The 26,480-nt window shown below is 39.0% G+C and overlaps 1 protein-coding gene across 1 annotated transcript in view; it reads left to right on the top strand.

Annotated features, from left to right (window-relative positions):
• Positions 1 to 26,480, top strand: part of MACROD2 (mono-ADP ribosylhydrolase 2) — a 2,306,040-nt gene that overhangs the window by 2,025,505 nt on the left and 254,055 nt on the right. The window lies entirely within an intron of this gene.

The raw sequence follows: 26,480 nt of genomic DNA on the forward strand, positions 1-26,480 counted from the left end.
TCTATATTCGATGCAGGATACAGGATGCTTGGGGCTGGTGCATGGGGATGACCCAGAGAGATATTATGGGGAGGGAGGTGGGAGGGGGGTTCATGTTTGGGAACGCATGTACACCTGTGGTGGATCCATGTCAATGTATGGCAAAACCAATACAGTATTGTAAAGTAAAATAAAGTAAAAATAAAAATTAAAAAAAAAATAAAAGCACTTTGCTGAAAAAAAAAAAAAAAATGAAAACCCGTGGCTGATTCATGTGAGTGTATGGCAAAAACCACTACAATATTGTAATTAGCCTCCAGTTAAAATTTTAAAAAAAAGATAGTTTTTAAATACCCAGCAATTCTCCTCCTTTAGTCTATTAGTACATCCCCCATGACATTTGGCAAGTTCTTTGGTTGTAATTAGTTTCTATTTATGATGTATATTTTTTAATTTAATTTTGAAGATAAGACAGTATATTCGGTGCTAGTAAGAGATTTCTTACTCTGACACTACCATGACACATTTACATTAAATGAAATTCAGACTGGCCATTTGAAAATACTAATTTGCAGTGTCCTTATTGAAATGAATTATACATACTTACATGTACGCATACATATGAAAAGTCGTAAAAATTGCATTATGTTATGGCGCTGCATCTTTCAATGTGATTTCAGAACATGAGCTGTACAGTGTTTCGAGCATGAGGTCTAAGATGTGAGAAGGAAGCATGTGAAGCACATTGAAATTCTGGCAGATAATTATTGTTTGATTGCTTTGTTGCTTTTAGTTAAGAAGCACTGCAAAATGAGTAGCCTTATTAATCACCAAAAACGTCAGAATGAACCTGAAGAATCAGGAAATTAGAAATCGGTAGGTCAAGTCAGTTGGCCAAGATAATGATACAAATTAAATCAAGATCCAGCTAGGGAAAATAATCCACTTTGAATCCTTGAGTCTGTCCCTGCATCTTTATGACATGTACATGTACAGTTTGATGAGATACACAATTTGATGAGTTTCTAATGTATTAATATAAACTATAATAATGTTCTCTAAGCCAAATGATGTTTGATGTATTCTAAACTTCTGTTTAAATATTAGATTTTCCTTTAATTCCTGCATGGATAATTTATGGAAAAGTTATAATCAAATACATGATCCTTGAAGTCATAACTGAAGTTATATTTATTAGCAAAAAGTTATAAAATTTATAAAAAAATTTGTAAAAATTTATAAAATACAGGGATGGAACTGTAAGTTGCTATACCATTAACCACTGTCTTTTAGTACATTTTCCAGATAACAGAGAACTGATTGGGGAAAAAAAAGTAAGTTTTTACTTTTGCATTGAAAAATAAGTCTTCACTTTATTAAACTGATACCATGATTGAAAGAAATTTACTTTTGCTTAGTTGATTGTCACTTTATATTTGTATAGACTTAGTATTAATCACTTGGAGAAGGAAATGGCAACCCACTCCAGTGTTCTTACCTGGGGAATCCCAGGGACGGGGGAGCCTGATGGGCTGTCATCTCTGGGGTTGCACAGACTCAGACATGACTGAAGCGACTTAGCAGCAGTAGCAGTAGCAGTATTAATCACTTAATACAAAGTGATTAGATAAATTCCTTAGTATTTATATAGTTAAATAGATTATATAGATAGATATTTAAATATTACCCGTCAATATTTTGGGGCTTCCCAGCTTTGCTAGTGGCAAAGAACCCTTCTGCCAATGCAGGAGATGTAAGAAGCACAGATTTGATTCCTGGGTCAGGAAGACCTCCTGGAGGAGGGCATGGCAACCCACTCCAGAGCTCCTGCCTGGAGAATCCCATGGACAGAGGAGCCTGGTGGGCTATGGTCCATGGGGTTGCAAAGAGTCAGATACAAATAAACGACTTAGCACGCATCAATATTTTATGGGGTTTTCAGTAAGGGAAGGAGAGGAGATTTTAGAGATGAGAAGAGGGTTGTAAAGTAGGAAAGAACCCAGAAGATCCAGGAGCTCGAGGGAGAAGAGGGGAGTGGCTGCTCTCATGACAATGTACATGCTAAATTACACTAATTTCTGTTCTATGATGCTCCCATCAGCATGGTAGTTTCCACTCTCACACCCTCAAGTAAAATGCTGAGTTAAAATCTATTATAGTGAGAATGGCTTATGACCCACAGACAGTCACTTTTCTCCTAAATATATTCGCAAGTGACTCATAAATGTTTGCTTGTTGTTTATTTAGAAACAACATGGATATATATTTGAAAGAGTACTGCTAATGACAAAGCAAACGTGAACTATAAAATATCTCTAATGACTGCTTTAAAATCTGCCCTCTGCAAATAGAGCTGACTAGAGAGAGAGGAAAGTGTAAGATGACAGCAGGTGAGCTCTCCATGAAACGCGTGCACATGTTTGGGTGTGTGTTCACGTCTCTGGGAAGTAAATCATATTTGCAAACCAAGGCCCATATATGCTGAACAGAGAAGAGCTTCATTTAACAGACACATCTGCCAGGAAAATCTAGGGCTGTAATTAAGGTTTTATAGTCCGAGCATGACTAGATTGCTTTTAAAAGCACTGCTTCTCCAGTGTTGTTTTATGCTTTGATCAAACATGTCAACCAATGAAAAAAGTGGTCATTTATTTCTTTTGGAAGCAGGAAAAATAAAGAGATTTACATTAAATAGCAGTCATCACGATGTTCATAAAAGTTTCCAACTATTGATCAGCATGCCTGGTTTCCAACTACAATTTCCTTAATCGGATTTGCATCTTCAGTCACGCTGCAGTTCCCATACCAAGGTGGTAGAGTTGTTCCAAGCGCTGGGCGGCTGGTCAAATGCACATACGGCTGTGTAATTGTCAGAAAATGTCCTTGTGTCAGATGGGGCCACAGCTTATAGTGAAAACAATCCTGTTAGTGCTTCTGCAGCATATGAAGAGACAGCTCCACGTTATTAGTGAGATTACACTGGCCAGGGATGACTGGCTGTCTCAATCACCTGCAGGCCAATCATGAAGCAATTGCTGGGGTCACTGGGCAACCCAGCCCAATTCAGTCATTAAGACAACTGGAATAACTAGACTGTAAAATAGTTGGTCTGGTTATTTCTTAATGGTGTAATTGGATCAACCAGAGAGATCCAATTAATTGCTGAACCATCAGTGACTGGTGGTCTTGCTGATGAGCTCAGCTGTTAGTAATGAGCTTAAATTGATTGTACAGCTTCCTGATCGATTGTACAATTTGCATTTACTATGCTGGGGATGGGATGGGATTGATTTAAGTTTGATGATTTCATTGAACTCAGAGATATACCACGTATTTGTGTGTGTGTATATTTATCTATGTGTGTGTGTTATTTTCTCAACAGTAATACATTTGAGACATCTCTGATGAATAGTGCTGTTTTAAGATACAGCTGTTCTACCTTGTGGGAGTAAGTTGCACTGGACGCTTCTATAGACTCTTACAGGGCTTCCCTAGAGGATCAGTGGTAAAGAATCCACCTGCCAATGTAGAAAGTGCAGGTTCAATCCCTGGATCAGGAAGACCCACTGGAGGAGCAGATGACAACACACTCCAGTATTCTTGCCTGGGAAATCCCATGGAAGGAGGAGCCTGGCAGGCTACAGTCCATGGGGCTGCAAAAGCCTTGGACATGACTCATTGACCGAACAACAAGACTAGCAACGTAGACTGTTACAAAGATCTGTGAGAGAGGAGAAATTCAAGTTTGCATGAAAACTGTATATTTAGAAGGGGTGGAGGAGAAGAAAGGCATCCATCCTTCATTCTAACATGCTCAATGTGAGAAAACCCACTGCATGGTTCCTTCTATCTATACATGACACAGTAAGGTCAAATCTCCTACTGTCTTGCTGAGCTGCCTATATAAGTAGAGCTTGATGCCATTGTGATATGGCATGACAAAGTAAATAATTGTTATAAAACATTTATGGAAAAATACGGAGCCCATGAGCTTTCCCCCACCCATGGAGAGAAACTCCCAAGGAAATTTCTCTTCAGAGGAAAGAATTAGCTGCTCACACCAGTTCATTTCTTAATAATGGTCCATAGACAGGTGCCCATCCTAGACAACACTCTCACCAGACAAAGCAAAATGAGAAAAGCTTAAGAGTGGCGGTTTGGGGAGATTAAAGATGTGAAAAATCTTCATGATCTGTTCCCCTTTCTCACATATGGGAGGACCTTGTGACACCTGGGCCAGTTTAAGCCCTGACTGTAGGAGTACTAGAAGCTTCTGCCTCCTGTGGTGACACGCTTGCTCTCAGGACACTCCCCCCCAGAACCCAGTCACCATATGATGAAAAGCTCAAACCAAATGTCAAGACAAACACATGCAGACCCCCTGGTCAACAGCCACTGCTGAGCCCCCAGCCAACTGCCAGCTGACTTGCACTGAGCCCCGCTCTGAGCTCAGTGAACTCACACAATTGAAAAGATAGTAAAAAGGTCACTGTGTAAGTTTTGGGTTGACTTATTCTCAGTCATAGACACTTGTAACCATGGCATACATTCACTTGTGTAAGATTATTAGCTTCCGTTTCTGAGAAGGATTGCCTCTTCCAAGACTCTGCACTTCTTACTTCTTTTGATGCCAAAATATCCTTTTTTCTCCCAGCTTTGTTGAGATATAATTGACATGTAACATGTTTTTAGATTCCACATATAAGGGAGATCATACTGAATTGTCTTTCTCTGTCTCATTTATGCAAGTTCCATCCATGTTGTCACAAATGGCAGGATGTTCTGATTCACTGATGGATATTTCTTTTTGATATAATGATCAGAATAAATAGCAGTGATGCATATGGATGTATGGGGCTTCCCAGGTGGTGCTAGTGGTAAAGAACCCATCTGAAAATACAGGAGATATGAGAGAGACACATTCGATACCTGAGTCAGAAAGATCCCCTGGAGGAGGTCATGGCAACCCACTGGAGTATTCTTGCCTTTAGAATCCTTTGGACAGAGGAGCCTGGCAGGCTACAGTCCATAGCACTGAAAGAGTTGGACATGATGAAAGCAACCTGGCATGCACACACACATATGGATATATGTCTTTAATCTGATTCCAGGTGCTATATAGAACATATAAAGCATTGGTTTTAATGCATTTTATGTATCTGTGGAATTTAAAACCTCTGCCTGAATCCAACTTCATACCATCTGCAGAAATTCCCTCTCTTCCAGGGGCATAGTTAGCCAACTTCTGCTCTGACAATTTCAGTGAAAACAGATGATTCACTGTAAGGCAATACAGTCTGTCTTAAAATGTATGTGCATATTAAGAAATACAGTAATATTATCTCTCTCCCACTCTGACCCTTGGGAATTTGGGACTGACATATACACACTGCTATATTTACAATGGATAACCAACAAGGCAACTCTGTACAGCATACAGAGGGAATTCTGCTCAATATTATATAACGACCTACATGGGAAAAGAATTTGAAAAAGTATCAGTCAGTTCAGTTGCTCAGTCGTGTCCAACTCTTTGCAACCCCATGGACTGCAGCACACCAGTATTCCCTGTCCATCACCAACTCCCAGAGCTTACTCAAACTCATGTCCATTGAGTTGGTAATGCCATCCAACCATCTAATCCTCTGTCATCCCCTTCTCCTTCCACCATCAACTTTCCCAGTATCAGGGTCTTAACATATGAGTCAGTTCTTCCCATCAGGTGGCCGAAGTATTGGAGTTTCAGCTTCAGGATCAGTCCTTCCAATGAATATTCAAGACTGATCTTTAGGATGGACTGATTGGATCTCCTTGCAGTCCAAGGGACTCTCAAGAGTTTTCTCCAACACCACAGTTCAGAAGCATCAATTCTTCAGTGTTCAGCCTTCTTCACAGTCCAACTCTCACATCCATACATGAATACTGGAGAAATCATAGCCTTGACTAGATGGACCTCTGTTGGCAAAGTAATGTCTCTGCTTTTTAATATCCTAGGCTAGGTTCTGGGACTACTGGTGAAATGAAGTGAAATCGCTCAGTCGTGTCCGACTCTTGGTGACCTCATAGACTGTAGCCACCAGGCCCCTCTGTCCATGGGATTTTCCAGGCAATATCATTGGAGTGGATTGCCATTTCCTTCTCCAGGGGATCTTCCCAACCCAGGGCTCAAACCTGGGTCTCCCACATTCTAGACAGACGCTTTATCGTCTGAGCCACCAGGGAAGTGCCAATCCTGAGCTGGTCATAGCTTTTCGTCCAAGTAACAAGCGTCTTTGAATTTCATGGTTTCAGTCACCATCTGCAGTGATTTTAGAGCCCCCCAAAATAAAGCCTGTCACTGTTTCTGTTGTTTCCCCATCTATTTGCAATAAAGTGATTGGACCAGATGCCATGGTCTTAGTTTTCTGAATGTTGAGTTTTCAGCCAACTTTTTCACACTCTTCTCTTTCACTTTCATCAAGAGGCTCTTTAGTTCTTCTTCACTTTTTGCCATAAGTGTGGTGTCATCTGCATATCTGACGTTATTGATATTTCTTGCAGCAATCTTGATTCCAGCTTGTGCTTCATCCAGCCCAGCATTTCTCATGATGTACTCTGCATATAAGTTAAATAAGCAGGGTGACTACATACAGCCTTGATGTACTCCTTTCCCGATTTGGAACCAGTGTGTTGTTCCATGTCCAGTTCTAACTGTTGCTTCCTGACCTGCTTACAGATTTCTAAGAGGCAGGTCAGGTGGTCTAGTATTCCCAGCTCTTTCAAATTTTCCAGTTTGTTGTGGCCCACACAGTAAAATGCATTTTTCTGGAACTCTCTTGCTTTTTCAATGATCCAATGGATGTTGGCAATTTAATCTCTGGTTTCTCTGCCTTTTCTGAAACCAGGTTGAACATCTGGAAGTTCATGGTTCACATACTGTTTAAGCCTGGCATGGAGAATTTTGAGCATTACTTTACTAACATGTTGTGGCCCCATGCAATTGTGCCATAGTTTGAGCATTATTTGGCATTGCCTTTCTTTGGGATTGGAATGAAAACAAACCTTTTCCAATCCCGAGGCCACTGCTGAGTTTTCCAAATGTGCTGGTATATTGAGTGCAGTACTTTCACAGCATCATCTTTAGGATTTGAAATAGTTCAACTGGAATTCCATCACCTCCACTAGCTTTGTTCATAGTGATGCTTCCTAAGGCCCACTTGACTTCACATTCCAAGATGTCTGGCTCTAGGTGAGTGATCACACCAGTGTTGTTATCTGGGTCATGAAGATCTTTTTGTACAGTTCTGTGTATTCTTGCCACTTCTTCTGAATATCTTGTGCTTCTGTTAGGTCCATACCATTTCTGTCCTTTATTGAGCCCATCTTTGCAGGAAAAGTTCCCTTGGTATCTCTAATTTTCTTGAAGAGATCTCTAGTCTTTCCCATTCTATTGTTTCCCTCTATTTCTTTGCACTGATCACTGAGGAATTCTTTCTTATCTCTCCTTGCTATTCTTTGGAACTCTGCATTCAAATGGGTATATCTTTCCTTTTCTCCTTTGCCTTTAGCTTCTCTTCTTTTCTCAGCTATTTGTAAGCCCTCAGACAACGACTTTGCCTTTTTGCATTTCTTTTTCTTGGTGATGGTCTTGATCACTGCCTCTTGTACAATGTTGTGAACCTCCATCCATAGTTCTTCAGATACTCTGTTTATCAGATCCAATCCCTTGAATCTATTTGTCATTTCTACTATATAAGCATAAGGGATTTTATTTCAGTCATATCTGAGTGATCTGGTGGTTTTCCTACTTTCTTTAAGTCTGAGTTTGGCAATAAGGAATTCATGATCTGAGCCACAGTCAGCTCCCAGTCTTGTTTTTGGTGACTGTACAGAGCTTCTCCATCTTTGGCTGCAAAGAATATAGTCAGTCTGATTTCTGTATTGGCCATCTGGTGATGCCCATGTGTAGAGTCCTTTCTTGTGTTGTTGGAAGAGGGTGCTTCCTATGACCAGTGCATTCTCTTGGCAAAAAAGACCAGAAAAGAATAGATACTTGTGTAAGCTTAACTGAATAACTTTGCTGTACACCTGCAACTACCACAACATTTTTAATGAAACTCCAATATAAAATTAAAAATTAAGAAATATAGCAATATTAATCTTTGATACTAATGAAAAGTTCACACAGATTTTGTTAATTTTCAATCTATCAAGATGTACTCTGGTATTTGTTACTCTTGTGTATCAAGATATTAGTAGAAAACTTTGTCCCTAGACATTCTATTCAGATGATTCCTTTCAAGTTAGGCTAATTTATTGAAAATTTACCGTGTGTTACATTCTATCTGTATAGTCCATACTCTCAAGAACTTAGAGTTTTAGAGGTTCTGTATGCAAGCATTTCTATAAAGATACTCTCTTTAAACATGTTAAAAATATTCTTTTTATTTTTTTGTGTTTTTTTACTGAAAGTGCTATTTATATATATTTTTTTACATTTTATTTTTTTTTAATTTTTATTTTTACTTTATTTTACTTTACAATACTGTATTGGTTTTGTCGTACATTGACATGAATCCTCCACAGGTGTACATGAGTTCGCAATCCTGAACCCCCCTCCCACCTCCCACCCCATATCATCTCTCTGGATCATCCCCGTGCACCAGCCCCAAGCATCCTGTATCCAACATAGACTGGCAATTCATTTCTTACATGATAGTATACATGTTTCAACGCCATTCTCGCAAATCATCCCACCCTCTCCCTCACAGTCCAAAAGTCCGTTCTATACATCCGTGTCTCTTTTGCTGTCTTGCATACAGGGTTATCATTACCATCTTTCTTTCTAAACATATGTTCTTTTTAAACGTTTATGAGTGAACGTTTATGAGTGAATGTGCATTTGTACTCAGTCATGTCCAGCTCTTTGTAACCCCATGGACTGTAGCCCATCAGGCTTCTCAATCCATAGTATTTTCCAGTCAAGAATTCTGGAGTGGGTTGCCTTCTCCTAGTTCATCAAAGCTATTTTTATTGTTTTGAACAAGAAAGAAATTTCACCTACCTTGAAGCGTTATTGCTGTGAAATTATTTTATTTCAAACTCAGTGGATTTGTTTTCTACAAAAGTATAAGCAAAGGTATGCCTGAACACAGATTGTTTTATTGTTTTATTAAAGAATGTTTTCCAAAGTGATGTTTAGGATAATGCTTTATAAATTATATTTCTGCAAAACATAAAGAGGAATAATAGTCTGTACAACGGATACTGGGTAGAATATGAGTAACGAAATAACATGTGAGGAAGTTTATCTTTGAAATTATACGGCTTTTAGTTCTTCTATCTGTTTTTGTTATATTCCTTCTAAAATTCTCTGCATTGTTAATAATAAAAATGTGACTGACATATAAATTTCAATTCTACAGCTTTACCTTATTCCAGTACTAGCAAGTGGTTAAAGGAATAGTAAGCAAAGTAAGTTGCTTTTGTCATCTTTCATGAGGATATAGGGTTCTAAATCACGGTAAATGACAGACTAATTGTCTTAAATATAGTAGAACTTTTCCTTTGGATGGCTTTTGCTTGAAAGCCATTTTCTTCTTCAGAAGCTATTGATATTTTCGAAAGCTACTCTCTTTCTGATGGATATAATCTTTGTAGGAAACTTTGCAAAACTTTTCAAAGATAAGAAAAACAATGGCAGTGTTTCAGAGAATGTCAGTTGGCCTCACAATAATTTTTCAAGGATATTCATGATTTATGCTCTATTTCCAAAAAGAGAGTTTAGATCTTTTCAATAAATATTAAAGAAGATTATCATATTGAGGATATTCTTTAAAAAGAAGGATCATTAAACATCTCAGATAACTTTTTCTATGACACACCTAAGGAAGCAAATATTCTGCACAATGTTAGCCTTCACAGGAAACAAGACAAAAACAGCAAGACGTGTCTTCAAGCCCCCCTTAAGAAATGGTCTTAAGTTGTCTTAATGGTCTGTTTGGTAGCATTATCCACTGCAAAGGAAGAGAAAAACTGCAGTGTTTATCCACGTACCTTTAAAAGAAAGAATAAGGAGTAATTTCCATTGCTCATTGTGTTTTCCTTTTCTGCTTGTGGTGATGGGGTTGAGTTGGGGAAGGGAGAACAATCAAGATTAATTAATGGAATCAGTCAGCCAGGAAAGTGATCAGCACATAATAAACTCTCAGCTGCATATTTGTGGATGTTCTGACTACCTTTCATTCTAATCAGGAGTCAAGGCTACACTAAGTAGATTGTACATCCAAGAATGGATATGTAGGCTCTGAAATGTGCACTTCCACATTTGGAAGTGGTGGGTGGAGCAAGCTCATCTGCCTGAATGATTGACAGTTGCTGGGCCCTGGAGGAGAGTCTTCCAGGGGGCTTCTCAGAGGGATTCCAGCTGAGTGGTCCTTCTACACCCATGCATGCATGCTAAGTCACTTCAGTTGTGTCTGACTCTTTGTGACCCTATGGACTGTAGCCCACCAGGCTCCTCTGTCCATGGAATTTTCCAGGCAAGAATACTAGAGTGGGTTGCCATGCCCTCCTCCAGGAGATCTTCCCAACCCAGGGATCAAACCCTTGTCTCAGGCATCTCCTGCACTGGCAGGTGGGTTCTTTACACTAGCTCACCACCTGGGAAGCCCACCTAAGACTGACCATATCAGTGCATTCTAGGGCAATGACCCTGTACTCTTTGTGCCTTACCAGAGTGAGTCTGGAAAAGCGCAGAACAGACAGGGCGGTGCTTAGATCACGACCAGTGAGGTCATTTTTAATGCCTTGATTTCTTTGGGGTACAGGGGTTTACAGCCTTTGTTGAAGTGGGAAAAACTTGGATGAGCAAATTTAAACTGGCCTCTCCTTTGTGCCAAAAACACCGTATTCTCCCATCAAAATCTTCAAACTCAATTCTGTTAATACTTCAGTTTAGGAGTGCAAGGTAATAGATGCCAACAATGATTCTTTTGGGGGTTTTTTTAGAATATTTATTTGGGTGTATCAGGTCTTAGTTATGGCAACAGAAACTTCACTGAGTTACATGGGGTTATTTTGTTGCAATGCATGGACTCTCTAGCTGTGGTGCACAAACTCTCTAGCTGTGGTACAGGTGCTTATTTGCTCCTCCGCGTGTGGGATCTTACTTCCCAGTCTGGGCTTGAACCTGCATCCCCTGCATTCTTAACCACTGGGCCATCAGGGAAGTCCCTAACATTGGTTCTTAAAGGGAAAGTATTAGATTTTTGCCAATTTATGACCATGAAAAAACATCAGAATGAAGATGTTTTTCAGATGAGCTTGTAATCACACAGGAAAAAGCTGAAAGTTTTCACAGTGGTTTTTACTGTCATATACTGCTCTGTCAGTCAGTTCGGTCACTCAGTCGTGTCCAGCTCTTTCTGACCCTGTTGCCGGCAGCACCCCAGGCTTCCTTGTCCATCACCAACTCCTGGAGCTTGCTCAATCAAACTCATGTCCATTGAGTCAGTGATGCCACCCAACCATCTCATCGTCTGTCGTCCCCTTCTCCTCCCGCCTTCAGTCTTTCCCAGCATCAGGGTCTTTTCCAATATTGGGTACATTCCAGAGCATCATCTGAAATGTGTTTCTTGGTTTTCCTTATTATACTTTATATTTTTGAGCATTAGTGGCCATGTATTGCCTGTCTTCCACCATACTCTATGTTTGCTTTCTTCAGAAACGTAGTTACTACATACTACATAGTAGGCACTTACATATATGGTGAATGAATGAATGAGGACGAATGACTAGATTATATGCTTTACTCTAAGGACCTGTTTTAAGTGCAGAAATGTTCCTGTGAGCTGTGATCTTTCAATTGTTTATAAGCACCAAGGATTTTTTTAGAGAAAAGTGAGCATTATGTTAAGAAGCTGATACTTCACACACTTGATATTTGAAAGCATTCTTTTTAATTATGTTTAAGGATTATTCAATAAAAAAGAAAATTACCTTGTGCCCAAGGCAAAATGTGAGTGGCAGAGATTACTCTAGCATTCATCTGATTTTTATAAAGAAAAGAATAACCCTGAAGTTGAAAATGAGTTCAGAGAGGAAAGGCATTTACAAGCAAAGGATATTGGTTTTCCTCAAAAGGTATTCCTGGAATTTAGCCAATGCTACTCAAAGCTGCTGCCTACCAGTCAACTTACTTGCAGCCTGTACTCAAGTGGTACTGTCTCCCCTAACTGTAAGATATTCCCATTTTCCCATATCCAGAGAATTCCATTGCAGTGACTTGTCAGTGCAACAGCCTCTTCTGTGTTGTCTGACCAGTCCGTGGTTTTAGTCTCCAGCTAGAAATGAAGTAGGATCATGGAGGGGAAACATGGATTTGAAAACAGAATCAAAGAAATACATCATCATCCACACAGACTGTAGAAATCATAAATTCCATTAAATGATGTCTGTAATCCCCCAGCCTTAGCCCTGTGACCAGCAAGGGGAGCAGAGCTTCATTCAAAAGCCCAGATGGTGGAGAGCTCATCTTTGATCCCCTTTGAATTAGGGTCTCCATTTATCACCCATTTCCTCGCCCACTCCCTCCCTTCTTCGCTTTCTTCCTTTCTCCTCTCTTCCTTCCTTCTTTCCTTCCTCCCTCACATTCATTCATTCTAAAAGCATCTGCAAAGCACCAGAAACAGAGGAAGAGCTCCCCAGAGTCACACATCCAAGCTCCTTTGGGGGAAGGTGGGGGGAAGTAGATTGAAAGAGTGAATCAAACAGGGTAAACTGATATGGTGTTAGACAAGCTGTACAAGAGCAGTGTGAGGACACAGAAGGGAAGGACTTCGTTCAGCCTAGAAGGGGGATGGGTAAAGCAGGAGTGGAATCTGAAAGGACTATTGGAGGAAGACATTTTGAAAGAAGGAAGAAGACTCAGACTCCCTAGACCCGGGGCATAGCATATGCAGAGCAGCAGGGCAGACACACGACATGCGTGTTCCAGAATGCTCAGACTGTTGCGGATGACTGCAGCGTAAGATGGATTTGAGAGGACTGATGAAAGCTACCGACACTTGGGGGTTTCTGTTCTCTTGAGAGTGAGGATGATGGACAGCCATACATGCTTAGGGGACCCACGGCCACAGTGGACAGTGTGGATAGAGGCCATGCCAGGGGCTAAAAGTTTTCTCCCCAGCACATCCACATTCCAAATAAAAACCTTCCTAAAATAATGGGAATCCACTTAGCCACAGAGCGAGGAGAGGCACGCACAGCACAAAGTCTCCAGGTAGGAAGGCAGACATGGGATAAGTAAGTGAAAGCCTTTTAAATTTCTGCGGGTCGATGCACGCCAAAATGACTCCAATCTGCCATAAAACCTTCAAAATAACCAGGCTGGTGTTATATAACATCTCATGGCCAGGGATTTGTCTTTGTCCAAATAATGAGGGTTCTAATGCATTAAACCCCATGAACCAGGTGGTTTGGCAGAAGAGCGTAGGTAAGAACTGTGTGTCATAGAATAAAGACAAGCACACCAAACGTGTGAATGAAGATGCCAAAGCTGGGACTTCCTTGGTGGCCCAGTGGTGAAGAATTCAGCTGCCAGTGCAGGAGACACAGGTTCAGTTCCTGATCAGGGAAGATCTCACATGCTGCGGAGCAAGTACGCCCATGTGCTACAACTCCTGAGCCTCTGCTCTAGAGCCCGGAAGCTGCAACTCCTGAGCTCACCTGCCTGAACAACTGAAGCTGCCCCGTGCTCTGCAACAAAAGAAGCCTGCACAGTAAGAAGTGTACCCACCGCTATGAAGGGTAGCCCCTGCTCACTGCAACAGAGAAAAACCTGCCTAGTGCCGAAGACCCAGCACAGCCAAAAATAAATAATTATTTATTAAGTTTTAATAAAGAGATGCCGGGGAAGGGGTGGGTTTTGTGCACTAATTCAGGAGGCTCCCTCTGTTGTACATGCACTTGTAGAATAAAGCAAGCAGTAATTGTGGGGTCAGGAGATCTACACCTCTATTGCTTGTTATTGGGTGTGGATTTCTCTGAGCCTCTGTGGCCTCAAAAGTGGTATCATGAAAAATCAATCAAATGACATCCATCAAATGTGATCATGTATACCAAGTCATTTGAAAACCACAAAGCAGTATGTAAATTAAGATGGTTATTTTCCGTGTACATCCTAAATACAAGGCGTATGTCCTCGTTTTGGAAGTTTATTTCTTTCTTAAAATATTTACAGCATGAGAGTAAAATAGCACTTCTTTCTGTTCAAAGAAAGGCCTTCTCTGGGTTATCTGGTCTGCAGGGTGTATGGATTTAAAGGCTCAGAGTATTCACATTATTTAGAACCCACATGAGCTCATAAATGGAGATTTTTGAAACAGGAAGACATTAGATGCTACTATCAACCAAGGTCTACAGTCACAATTGCCATTAAAAAAGTATAATCCTGCTGCCCTGGATTTCAGTGACAGCTCCCCTCTGGATGTTCTCCCATGCGTCCTAATAACCGGCAGTCACATCACTCATGGGCTGTGAGGCTGAGCTCTGCCATGTTCCTTGATCAAAGTTATATCAAGGGAGGGGTTGATCCTGAGACTCTTTCTTGGAGCTGTATGTGCAGGTGTTTCCCCTGCCTTAATCAAAGAGACTGGCCTGCTTGCAAAAATTGCTGCAAGGACCCTGAATGCATGAAGAGTTAGTGCAGCACTTGAAGGGAGGAGCCTGAAGCTTGGACGCCTCTCGGCTGGCCTGACCTGCCCATAGAGAGCTGCATGCAGAACCTCCCCCCAGCGGCCAGAATCCCCTGCGCCAGCCCCCGTTCTGTCTCCCTCTGCCTGATGCTGCTTCTGCTTCAGGCTGCACCCTCCTGTCTGTCTGGGCCCACCTTGGAGGCCTGGCTTTCCTGTTCCTCTCTTCACCCTTGGCATTCCTTGCACTGTACCCAGGGTTCTGCCTTCTCCCCACCACCCAACGACCTCAAGACCCCATGCAAAACCCTGGAATTGTGACCTGGAGACACCAAGTTATGACTCTGCCCCTGAAGCATCAGGTGCCAGAGAGCTTGTGTGTGTGTGTGTGTGTGTGTTAGTTGCTCAGCCATGTCTGACTCTTTGCAACCCCATGGACTGTAGCCCACCAAGCTCCTCTGTCCATGGATTTCTCCAGGCAGGAATACTGGGGTGGGTTGACATTTCCTTCTCCAGCGGATCTTCCTGACCCAGGGATAGAACCTGGAGGTAGATTACTTTACCACCTGAGCCACCAGGGAAGCCAGAGAGCTAAGCCAGTCCAAGTCCCAGGCCTTTGTCCTGGAAACGCTCTGGCTGAAGAAAAATAAAACTTGTCTCCAGGGAAGCTGTCCTCAACTCCTGAGTTCCTGTGCTGATAAGTTTGTGTTGTTTAACTCTCACAGAAAATGTTATCTAAATGTCACTCTGATATCTCTGGGGTTTGTTGGACTTAGTAGCTAAGCCTTGAACTGAGGCTGGAGCTGAGAATTCAGATTAGTTCTACCCACATTTGTCCTTTGTTGGAGCTACATGATTTGATTTTAGCCAGTGGTTCAAGACGGAAAAAAAAAAATAATTTCAATACTGTGAATACTAGCATTGGAAGCCAAATGATATGTAAGGGTTGTAGTTTTCTTAGCAGTTCTCAGTGAAGTTTTACCTGGGAAATTGTATGTGTGTGTGGCCACTGAAGGACTACCAAGCTGAGGATGAGGGAGGGAGGCTTTCCGTGGGGAATCCAGCATCTAATGCTCTCAGTGGTTGCTGTGACACTCTGCCCATCACACCCTGCCTTCAGTGGTACAGGAGACAGCCCAGTAGGGAACAGTGAGACACGCTGACAGCAGCAGGAAGCCGTTTCCAGCCTCGTGAGGGAAGGAACACAGGTGGCAGTGTTGTTACCAGCCTAGAAGCCAAGGTTATCAGACAGGAGCTGGGACCATGAATGGATAGGCTGGCCTGTATGAGCTGGAAAAAGCATAGCCACTGCCAGAAATGTGCTTGAAACAGAAAGAGAGGGTGGTGATGACCGCAGGCTTTTTCCCATCTTAAACTGCCAATCTTATGTCCATGATTCCCATTAGCTGGATGAAAGCCACAGGGATGGAGTATCCAGGGATATACGGGTCCCTGTGATACAGACCAGAGCAGGGAAAGCAGCTGAGGGCAAACAGAAAAGTGACAACCTACTCAATAAGATCTCTGAGCGTAGCATTATCAACAAGTTGCGTAGGTGACGCTTATGTGCACCAGCACTTTCCATTATGGGGAAAACTCTCTACTTCATCAGGCTCTCCTGTAAGAAAGCCTGAGATAGGACCACTATAGCCAGCAGTTCTGATGGTGGAAAGATGTGAACTTTTTTGACTTTCCCCCACTTCGGATTTTTCCCCAAATGTAATAAATAAAATACACAGACTGTATGACAAATTTGCATTTAATAAAGTATCTCCTTTTTGCACAGCCCTTAGAAATGCCTCGGTTCAGTTCAGTTGCTCAGTAGTATCCAAATCTTTGTGACCCCATGGACAAACTGCAGCATGCCAGGCCTCCCTGTCTATCATGAACTCTCAGAGAGGTTACTCAAACTCATGTCCATTGAGTCCATGATGTCATCCAACCATCTCATCCTCTGTTGTCCCCTTCTCCTCCCACCTTCAATCTTTCCCAGCATCAGGGTCTTTTCCAATGAGTCAGTTCTTTGCATCAAGTGGCCAAAGTATTGGACTTTCAGCTTCAGCACCAGTCCTTCCAGTAAATATTCAGGCCTGATTTCCTTTAGGATGGACTGGTTGGATCTCCTTGCAGTCCAAGGTACTCTCAAGAGTCTTCTTCAAACCACAGTTCAAAAGCATCAATTTTTTGGCTCTCACCTTTCTTTATAGTCCAACTCTCACATCCATACATGACCACAGGAAAAACCATAGCCTTGATTAGACAGACCTTTGTTGGTAAAATAATGTTTCTGCTTTTTAATATGCTGTCTAGGTTGGTCATAACTTTTCTTCCAAGGAGTAAGTGTCTTTTAATTTCATGGCTGCAGTCACCATCTGCAGTGTTTTTAGAGCCACAAAAAATGAAGCCTGTCACTGTTTCCACTGTTTCCCCATCTATTTGCCATGAGGTGATGGGACCAGATGCCATGATCTTAGTTTTCTGAATGTTGAGTTTTAAGCCAACTTTTTCACTCTCCTGTTTCACATTCATCCAGAGCCTCTTTAGTTCTTCTTCACTTTTTGCCATAAGGGTGTTGTCATCTGCATATCTGAAGTTTTTGATTTCTCCCAACAATTTTGATTACAGCTTGTGCTTCATCCAGCCCAGTGTTTCTCATGATGTACTCTGCATAGAAGTTAAATAAGCAGAATGACAATATACAGCCTTGATGTATTTCTTTCCCAATTTGGAACCAGTCTGTTGTTCCATGTCCAGTTCTAACTGTTGCTTCCTAACCTGCATACAGGTTTCTCAAGAGGCAGATTAGGTGGTCTGGTATTCCCACCTCTTTCAGAATTTTCCAGAGTCTTTTGTGGCCCACACAGTCAAGGATTTGGCATAGTCAATAAAGCAGAAGTAGATGTTTTTCCAGAACTCTTGCTTTTTCAATGATCCAGCGAATGTTGACAATTTGATCTCTGGTTTCTCTGCCTTTTCTTAAACCAGCATGAACATCTGGAAGTTCACAGTTCACATACTGTTGAAGCCTGGCTTGGAGAATTTTGAGCATTACTTTAGTAACATGTGAGATGAGTGCACTTATGCAGTAGTTTGAGCATTCTTTGGCATTGCCTTTCTTTGGATTGGAATGAAAACTGACCTTTTCCAGTCCTGTGGCCACTGCTGAGTTTTCCAAATTTGCTGGCATATTGAGTGCAGCACTTTCACAGGATTTGAAATAGCCACTAGCTCTGTTCATAGTGATGCCTCCTAAAGCCCATGTGACTTCGCATTCCAGGATGTCTGGCTCTAGTGAGTGATCACACCATCGTGATTATCTGGGTTGTGAAGATCTTTTTTTTGTATAGTTCTTCTGTGTATTCTTGCCACCTCTTCTTAATATCTTCTGCTTCTGTTAGGTCCATACCATTTCTTTCCTTTTTTGTGCCAATCTTTGCATGAAAATTTCCCTTGGTATCTCTAATTTTCTTCAAGAGATCTCTAGTCTTTCCCATTCTATTGTTTTCCTCTATTTCTTTGCATTGATCTCTGAGAAAGGCTTTCTTATCTCTCCTTGCTATTCTTTGGAACTCTGCATTCAAATCGGTATATCTTTGCCTTTTTCCATTTCTTTTTCTTGATGATGGTCTTGATCCCTGTCTCCTGTTCAATGTCACGAACCTCCATCCATAGTTCTTTGGGCACTCTATCAGATATAATGCCTTGAATCAATTTGTCACTTCCACTGTATAATCATAAGGGATTTGATTTAGGTCATATCTGAATGGTCTAGTGGTTTTCCCTACTTTCTTCAATTTAAGTCTGAATTTGGCAATAAGGAGTTCATGATCTGAGCCACAGTCAGCTTCTGGTCTTGTTTTTGCTGACTGTATAGAGCTTCTCCATCTTTGGCTGCAAAGAATATAATCAATCTGATTTTGGTGTTGACCATCTGATGATGTCCATGTGTAGAGTCTTCTCTTGTGTTGTTGGAAGAGTGTGCTTGCTATGACCAGTGTGTTCTGAATTTAGCAAAACTCTCTTAGCCTTTACCCTGCTTCATTCTGTACTCCAGGGCCTAATTGCCTGTTACTCCAGGTGTTTCATGACTTTAGAAATCAACCTTTAGAAATGCCTAAAGGTGAACTAGACTTCCCTGGTGGCTCAGACGGTAAAGCATCTGCCTACAACGTGGGAGACCTGGGTTTGATCCCTGGGTCGGGAAGATCCTCTGGAGAAGGAAATGGTGACCCACTCCAGTATTCTTGCCTGGAAAATCCCATGGACAGAGAAACCTGGTAGACTACAGTCCATGGGGTTGCAAAAAGTCGGACACGACTGAGCGAGTAAACTTAAAGGTGAACTATTGAAATGACATTGGAGAGTAGTCCACAATGTACAGCAAACATGAGGTGTATTTATGTAAAATTAGCTCAACAATGTAGTACAAGTATTTCCAGCCTTCATCAGTATTAATGTCTATATCTGATGGCTGAAGATAGAACTCTCAGATGAGAATAATGCATTAAGTGTGAACTGCTCAGCCCACTAGGGTGTTGGCTAGTGCTCCCTACATTTTAACTCCTTTTTCAATTCCTCTCTAGACTGTCCTTAAGTAACTCTTTCTTAAGGTTTTATACTGCCTCTCATGCTTTAATATAACACATATGGCATTTTTTATGTATGGAAATATTCTCTGTATATAAGAGTATGGGGAAAAGATACAAAAATTCTGATTTAATCCAGTGGAATTCTGTGGCAAATGAACTCAAGATCCCTTAGGTAGAAACTCTGCAATAGCTTTAGTTGTTTCTTATAAAAGGCATTAAGAACTGTGTGTTTGAATTTTTATGTAAACCAGGAAAGAGAGCAAGAATATGACATGAGAATAACAGAGAAAGATAAGTTCTTAAAATGGGGCTGTTGCTCTTGATGGTGAATAAAGATTTGAAGGAGTCTAATACTTGGCTCACCAAGTAGAGCTGATTCATCTTTAATAGTTACCTTCCTTTTTAATATAAGAAATTGTCATCATTATAAATTAGATGTGTATTGCTCAAGGCCAAATTTGTCTTATTAAAAACACAGCCAGTGATTGATAATCATCCTTGAGCCAATCACTCTTCTCATCACTGGTTTCATGGTCTGATGCAAACTAAGAGGAAGCCAGCATGTGGAACAGACTGTGTTGCTTTTCCAGTGCCCCCACCCTCGCACCAGATCACCTTGGGTAACTCCTACAAAGGCTCTGGTCTTCGGGTTCCTTAACTAACAGGACAGGATTGGAATGAAGTGACCTATCAGGCCTTTCAGAACATACAATTCAGTGAGACTATAATATGGAAACCCACCCATGTCCTGTTAAAGTTATATCGGATCTTGTCTTGGCTACTTACTGTCGACCACGCAGAATGATTTGATATTATTTAAACAAGCAGAACAATTTGATATTATTTAAACATACTCTAATTGTTGTACTAAGTGAAGTCAGAGAAAGAGAAATATCGTATGATATCCCTTATATGCAGAATCAAAAAGGAAATGATATAAATGAAGGTGGGGTTTTTTTTTTCTCTTTTCTTTTACTTTATTTTGCTTTACAATACTGTATTGGTTTTGACACACATTGACATGAATCCGCCACGGGTGTACATGAGTTCCCAATCCTGAAACCCCCTCCCACCCCATATCCTCTCTCTGGATCATCCCCGTGCATCAGCCCCAAGCATCCTGTATCCTGTATCGAACGTAGACTGGCGATTCGTTTCTCACCTGATAGTATACATGTTTCAATGCCATTCTCCCAAATCATCCCACCCTCTCCCTCTCCCACAGAGTCCAAAAGTCCATTCTATACATCTGTGTCTCTTTTGCTGTCTCGCATACAGGGTTATCATTACCATCTTTCTAAATTCCATATACATGTGTTAGTATACTGTATTGGTGTTTTTCTTTCTGGCTTACTTCACTCTGTATAATAGGCTCCAGTTTCATCCATCTCATTAGAACTGATTCAAATGTAGATTCACAGTCTTAGAGAACACACTTACGGTTACCATGGGGAAGGGTGGGGGGATGGAATAGTTAAGGAGTTTTGGATCAATGTGCATATACTACTATACTTAATATGGATAGCCAACAAGGTCCTACTGTACAGCACAGGGGACTCTGCTCAATGCTATGCGGCAGCCTGGATGGGAGGAGAGTTTGGGGGAGAATGGATACACGTTTATGTGTGACTGAGTCAGTGTGCTGTGTACCTGAAACTACCAAAGCATTGCTAAATACAGGAATATAAAGTGAGAAGTTTAAAAAATCAAAAACCAAATATCAGCAAACACAAATAACCAAAACTCTCTAAAGTCCAGTGTTCTTAAGCTCTTTTCTTCTGTAGTTCTTTATTCTACGTGTCTTCTAGGGTTTTATATCTGCATATAGTCAGGTTGCCATAGTTGATTGAAATGTCTTATGAATCTGTTAAATTTGCTTTCACAGTTTTAGAAGCTCAATTTATATCCTCTCATGGATATCCTCAATTTATATCCATACAGACTAATATCTGTATGTTAGTCACTCGGTCATGTCTGACTCTTTGCAATCCCATGGACTCCAGCCCACCAGGCTACTCTGTCAATGGAATTCTCTAGGCAAGAATACTAGAGTGGATAGCCACTCCCTTCTCCAGGGGAGCTTCCCGACTCAGAGATCGAACCTGAGTCTTCTTCCTGCATTGCAGGCAGATTCTTTACCATGTGAGCCACCAGGAAATTGCTATCCAAGTGGCAGAAAAATACAAAACTGACTATAGATAGTTTGTTGTTATACATACTTGTTTTCAAGGTATTTTTCATTTGTGAACAATAAAGGGTCAAGAGTGTAGTTACTATAGAATGCACTTTGCTGCTAAGTCATTTCAGTCGTGTCCGACTCTGTGCGACCCCATAGACGGCAGCCCACCAGGCTCCCCCGTCCCTGGGATTCTCCAGGCAAGAACACTGGAGTGGGTTGCCATGTCCTTCTCCAACGCATGAAAGTGAAAAGGGAAAGTGAAGTCGCTCAGTCGTGTCCGACCCTCAGCGATCCCATGGACTGCAGCCCACCAGGCTCCTCCGTCCATGAGATTTTCCAGGCAAGAATACTGGGGTGGGTTGCCATTGCCTTCTTCAAGAATGTGCTTTGGAAATATTTTTAAAAAACAAACACACAGACTCTGTATTTCCAACATTTGTACCTTTGCTCAAACCCAAATGCCATCACAGCCTGTAAAGTACATCTTCATTTCTAAGGCCAAGATCAAATTGCAAAGCTTTCATTGCCTTATCCATTGGCCCAGTTAGGTTCACTCTGTCCCTTTTGTGATCCCATAGTTCATCCTGCATACATTTCTTGAATGTTATCACATAGAAATCTGTCCAGTTTTAAGTCATTTTTCATTATTGACTTTCTACTTGATTAGGATTTCCTCAATAATGATGATTTTATCTCATTCTTGTATCCCTGAAGCCTGGCATGTAATAGACACTCAGTAAACATCTGATAAGTTGAACTGGACAATTTTATACTTTATTTTCTTAGTTAAAAATTACATTTTGTGCTAGCAAACCTCAGAGATGGCCTCCATGACTCACCATCTGGTCCTCACGCCCTTGTATAGTCATGTCTCTTATCAAATCAAGGCTGATGTGTGGTCAACAGACTATAGTAGAAGTGATGGTGTGTGATTTCTGAGGCTAAGTCTTAAAAGGTTGTTATCTTTGTCTGGTTTCGGTATCAGGGTAACTGTGGCCTCATAGAATAAGCTTGGGAGTACTCTTTCCTCAGTGATTTTTTCAGTAGTTTCAGAAATATTGGTGTTAATTCTTCTCAAATATTTGATAGAATTTGCCTATAGAGCCATCTGGTACTGGACTTTTGTTTGTTAGGAATTTTTAAATCACAGTTTCAATTTCAATACTTGTGATTGGTCTCTTCATATTTTCTATTTCTTCCTAGTTGAGTCTTGGAAGAGTGTTTATTTCTAATAATTTGTCCATTTTTCCTAGGTTGCCATTTTATCAGCATAGTGTTGCTTTTGGTAATCTCTTATGATCTTTGTATTCCTGTGGTGTCCATTATAACATTTCCTTTTCTTCCCTCTCCCTTTTCTGAGAAGTTTTGCAAGAAGACTTATCAATTTATCCTTACAAAGAAACAGCTTTTAGTTTTGTTGACCTTTTCTATTATTTCTTTGTCTCTAATTTATATATATTGTTTGTTTATATTATAATATAAATATTATAATATATATTATATTATAGATTATACATGATGTTATAGAATTATAAGATATATATCATTTATAATATAAATTATTTCTATAATATATATTATAATGTATATGCTATATATATTATGTATATGTAATTTTAATAAATATTATAATAATATAATCATAATAATATAAGTATAATAAGATAGAATAATATAAATATATATAAATTTATGATAAATATAAATATAAAAGTAAATGAATGATTATAATAATAATATAAATAAATATGATATATGTATTATATAATAATAATATATTAATTATCAGCATATATTAGTAATGTATAAAAGATATTAATATAGTATATTATAGAATAATACTATTAATAAAATAGTATTATAATACTATTAATATAGTACTATTAATATTAATGTATACTATTAATAAATTATTATATACTAATTATATAGTAATAATATAATTAGTAAAGTCAATATAATAATATATTGGTATAATTAGTGATACAATTAATATTATAATTATAATATGCTAATAATATGCAAATTATATGCTATAATATACTATTTACATATATTGTTTATTATATTAATACATACCATATTAATATAATAAACAATATATTTACATTTATTTATTTATCATTTATATATAATATGTTCATTTTATTTATTTTTTTAATATTTATAAATATATTTATATTGTATGACTATCATATATATTTATATAAATTTTTATTTATTTATATATACTATGTAAATGTATCTTTATATATCTTATAAATATCATATATAAAATTAGGTTCATTAATCATTAATTAATATATTATATATTAATTTTGTAATCATTTATTTAAATATACAAAATAGATTAATTATATTAATTAATTAGCTAATTAATATATTGTTTGCATTAATTATTCATTAATTTAAAATGTATAGATTATTTTAATTAATTAAAACATATATTAATTATTTAAAACATGATTAGATATTTAAAGCATTAATTAATATTAATTAATTAATATCAATGCATATGAGTATGTAAATATATATGAACATATATAATATGTATTATATTTTTCTATTTATATATTACATTTTATATATATATTATTATATATAATATATTTACAAATATATTTATAATATAGAATATAATATATTAAATATAATGTATTTGTATAATTAAATATATACTATAAATATAATACCATTAATACTCTTAATATAATGCTATTAATATATGATATATTAATAAAATATATCATATATAATAAACATGCAGGTCAGGAAGCAACAGTTAAAACTGGATGTGGAACAACAGACTGGTTCCAATTAGGAAAAGGAATATGTCAAGTCTGTATATTGTCACCCTGCTTGTTTAACTTATATGAAGAGTACATCATGAGAAACACTGGGCTAGAAAAAGCACAAGCTGGAATCCAGATTGCCAGGAGAAATATCAATAATCTGATATGTAGATGACACCACCCTTATGGCAGAAAGTGAAGAGGAATTAAAAAGCCTTTTGATGAAAGTGAAAGAGGAGAGTTAAAAAGTTGGCTTAAAGCTCAACATTCAGAAAACGAACATCATGGCATCTGGTCCCATCACTTCACGGGAAATAGATGGGAAAACAGTGAAAACAGTGTCAGACTTTATCTTTTTGGGCTCCAAAATCACTGCAGATGGTGATAGCAGCCATGAAATTAAAAGACACTTATTCCTTGGAAGGAAAGTTATGACCAACCTAGATAGTATATTCAAAAGCAGAGACATTACTTTGCCAACAAAGGTCCAGATCTAGTCGAGGCTATGGTTTTTCCTGTGGTCACGTATGGATGTGAGAGTTGGACTGTGAAGAAAGCTGAGCACTGAAGAATTGATGCTTTTGAACTGTGGTGTTGGGGAAGACTCTTGAGAGTCCCTTGGACTGCAAGGAGATCCAACCAGTCCTTTCTGAAGGAGATCAGCCCTGGGATTTCTTTGGAAGGAATGATGCTAAAGCTGAAACTCCAATAGTTTGGCCTCATGCAAAGAGTTGACTTACTGGAAAAGACTCTGATGCTGGGAGGGATTGGGGGCAGGAGGAGAAGGGGACGACAGAGGATGAGATGGCTGGATGGCGTCACCAACTCGATGGACATAAGTTTGAGTGAACTCTGGGAGATAGTGATGGACAGGGAGGCCTGGTGTGCTGTGATTCATGGGGTCTCAAAGAGTTGGACATGACTGAGTTACTGAACTGAATTGAACTGAATAAAATATATATTTATATATTATATTATATTATATTATATATGATATTAGCATATAAAATAGTATATTATATAATAATATATAATAAATATATTAAAATTTATTATAAATATAAACATATCAATAAATATAATATATAATTACATAATATATATATAATATTGTTTGTTGTATGTTATATTATTTATATTATTTATTGGTATTATTTCTTTGTCACTTATTTATGTTATTTATAATTGGTCTCTAATTCTTTTATTTCTTCTCTGATATTTATGATTTATTTACTTCTACTAACTTTTGATTTTTTGTGCTTCTTTCTCTAGTTGCTTTAGATGTAAAATTAAGTTGTTTATTTTGGATTTTATTGCTATAAACTTTACCCATAGAACTGCTTTTGCTGCACCCCATAGTTTTTAGATTGTTATGCTTTTGTTTTAATTTGTCTCTAGGTGTCTTTTTATTTCAGCTTTGATTTCTTTGGTGGTCCATTTGTTGTTTAGTGACATGTTGTTTAGCCTCCAGATATCTGTGTTTTTTACAGTTTTTTTTTTTCTTGTACTTGATTTCTAGACTAATAACATTGTGGTCAGAAAAGATACTTGATATGATGTCAGTTTTCTTAACTTTACCAAGCCCTGCTTTGTGGCCTAAGATGTGATCTTTCCTGGAGAATGTTCCATGTGCATTGAAAAGAATGTGTATTCTGCTGCTTCTGGGTGAAATACTTGATAAATATCAATTAAGTCCATCTGACCTCATGTGTCATTTAAGGCTAATGTTCCATTATTAATTTCTGATAACCAAACCAAAATTGTCAGCCATGTGAGTGCCATCTTGGAAACAAATCCTCCATCCCTTGTTAGTCCTTCAAATTTCTGCACCCCCAATATCTGACTCTGTCCCCATGAAAGGCCCAAAGCTTCCTAGTCAAGACATGCCCAAGTTACCTTAGAAATTTAGAAATAATGAACGATTATTATTGTTTTAAGCAACCAAGTTTATTATGTGTCAATAGACATTTTCTTCCCCTCCTCTTTCCCCTGGGAGGAAATATGACAAAATAGAGGAAAATGGATATGCTACTGAAATCTTGTCTGTGACTTAATATCAATATTAATAATACATTATTAACAATTTGTTGGTATTAATGTACTATTATGCTTCTTTGTCAATACTAAACAGTTTGATTGTGTGGATCACAACAAACCGTGGAAAATTCTTAAGGAGATGAGAATGCCAGACGACCTTACTTGCCTCTGGAGAAACCAATATGCAGGTCCAGAAGCAACAGGTAAAACAGGACATGGAACAGCAGACTTG

The sequence above is a fragment of the Capricornis sumatraensis genome, chromosome 15 (assembly GCF_032405125.1).
Source record: "Capricornis sumatraensis isolate serow.1 chromosome 15, serow.2, whole genome shotgun sequence".
In the NCBI taxonomy this organism is placed as follows: domain Eukaryota; kingdom Metazoa; phylum Chordata; class Mammalia; order Artiodactyla; family Bovidae; genus Capricornis; species Capricornis sumatraensis.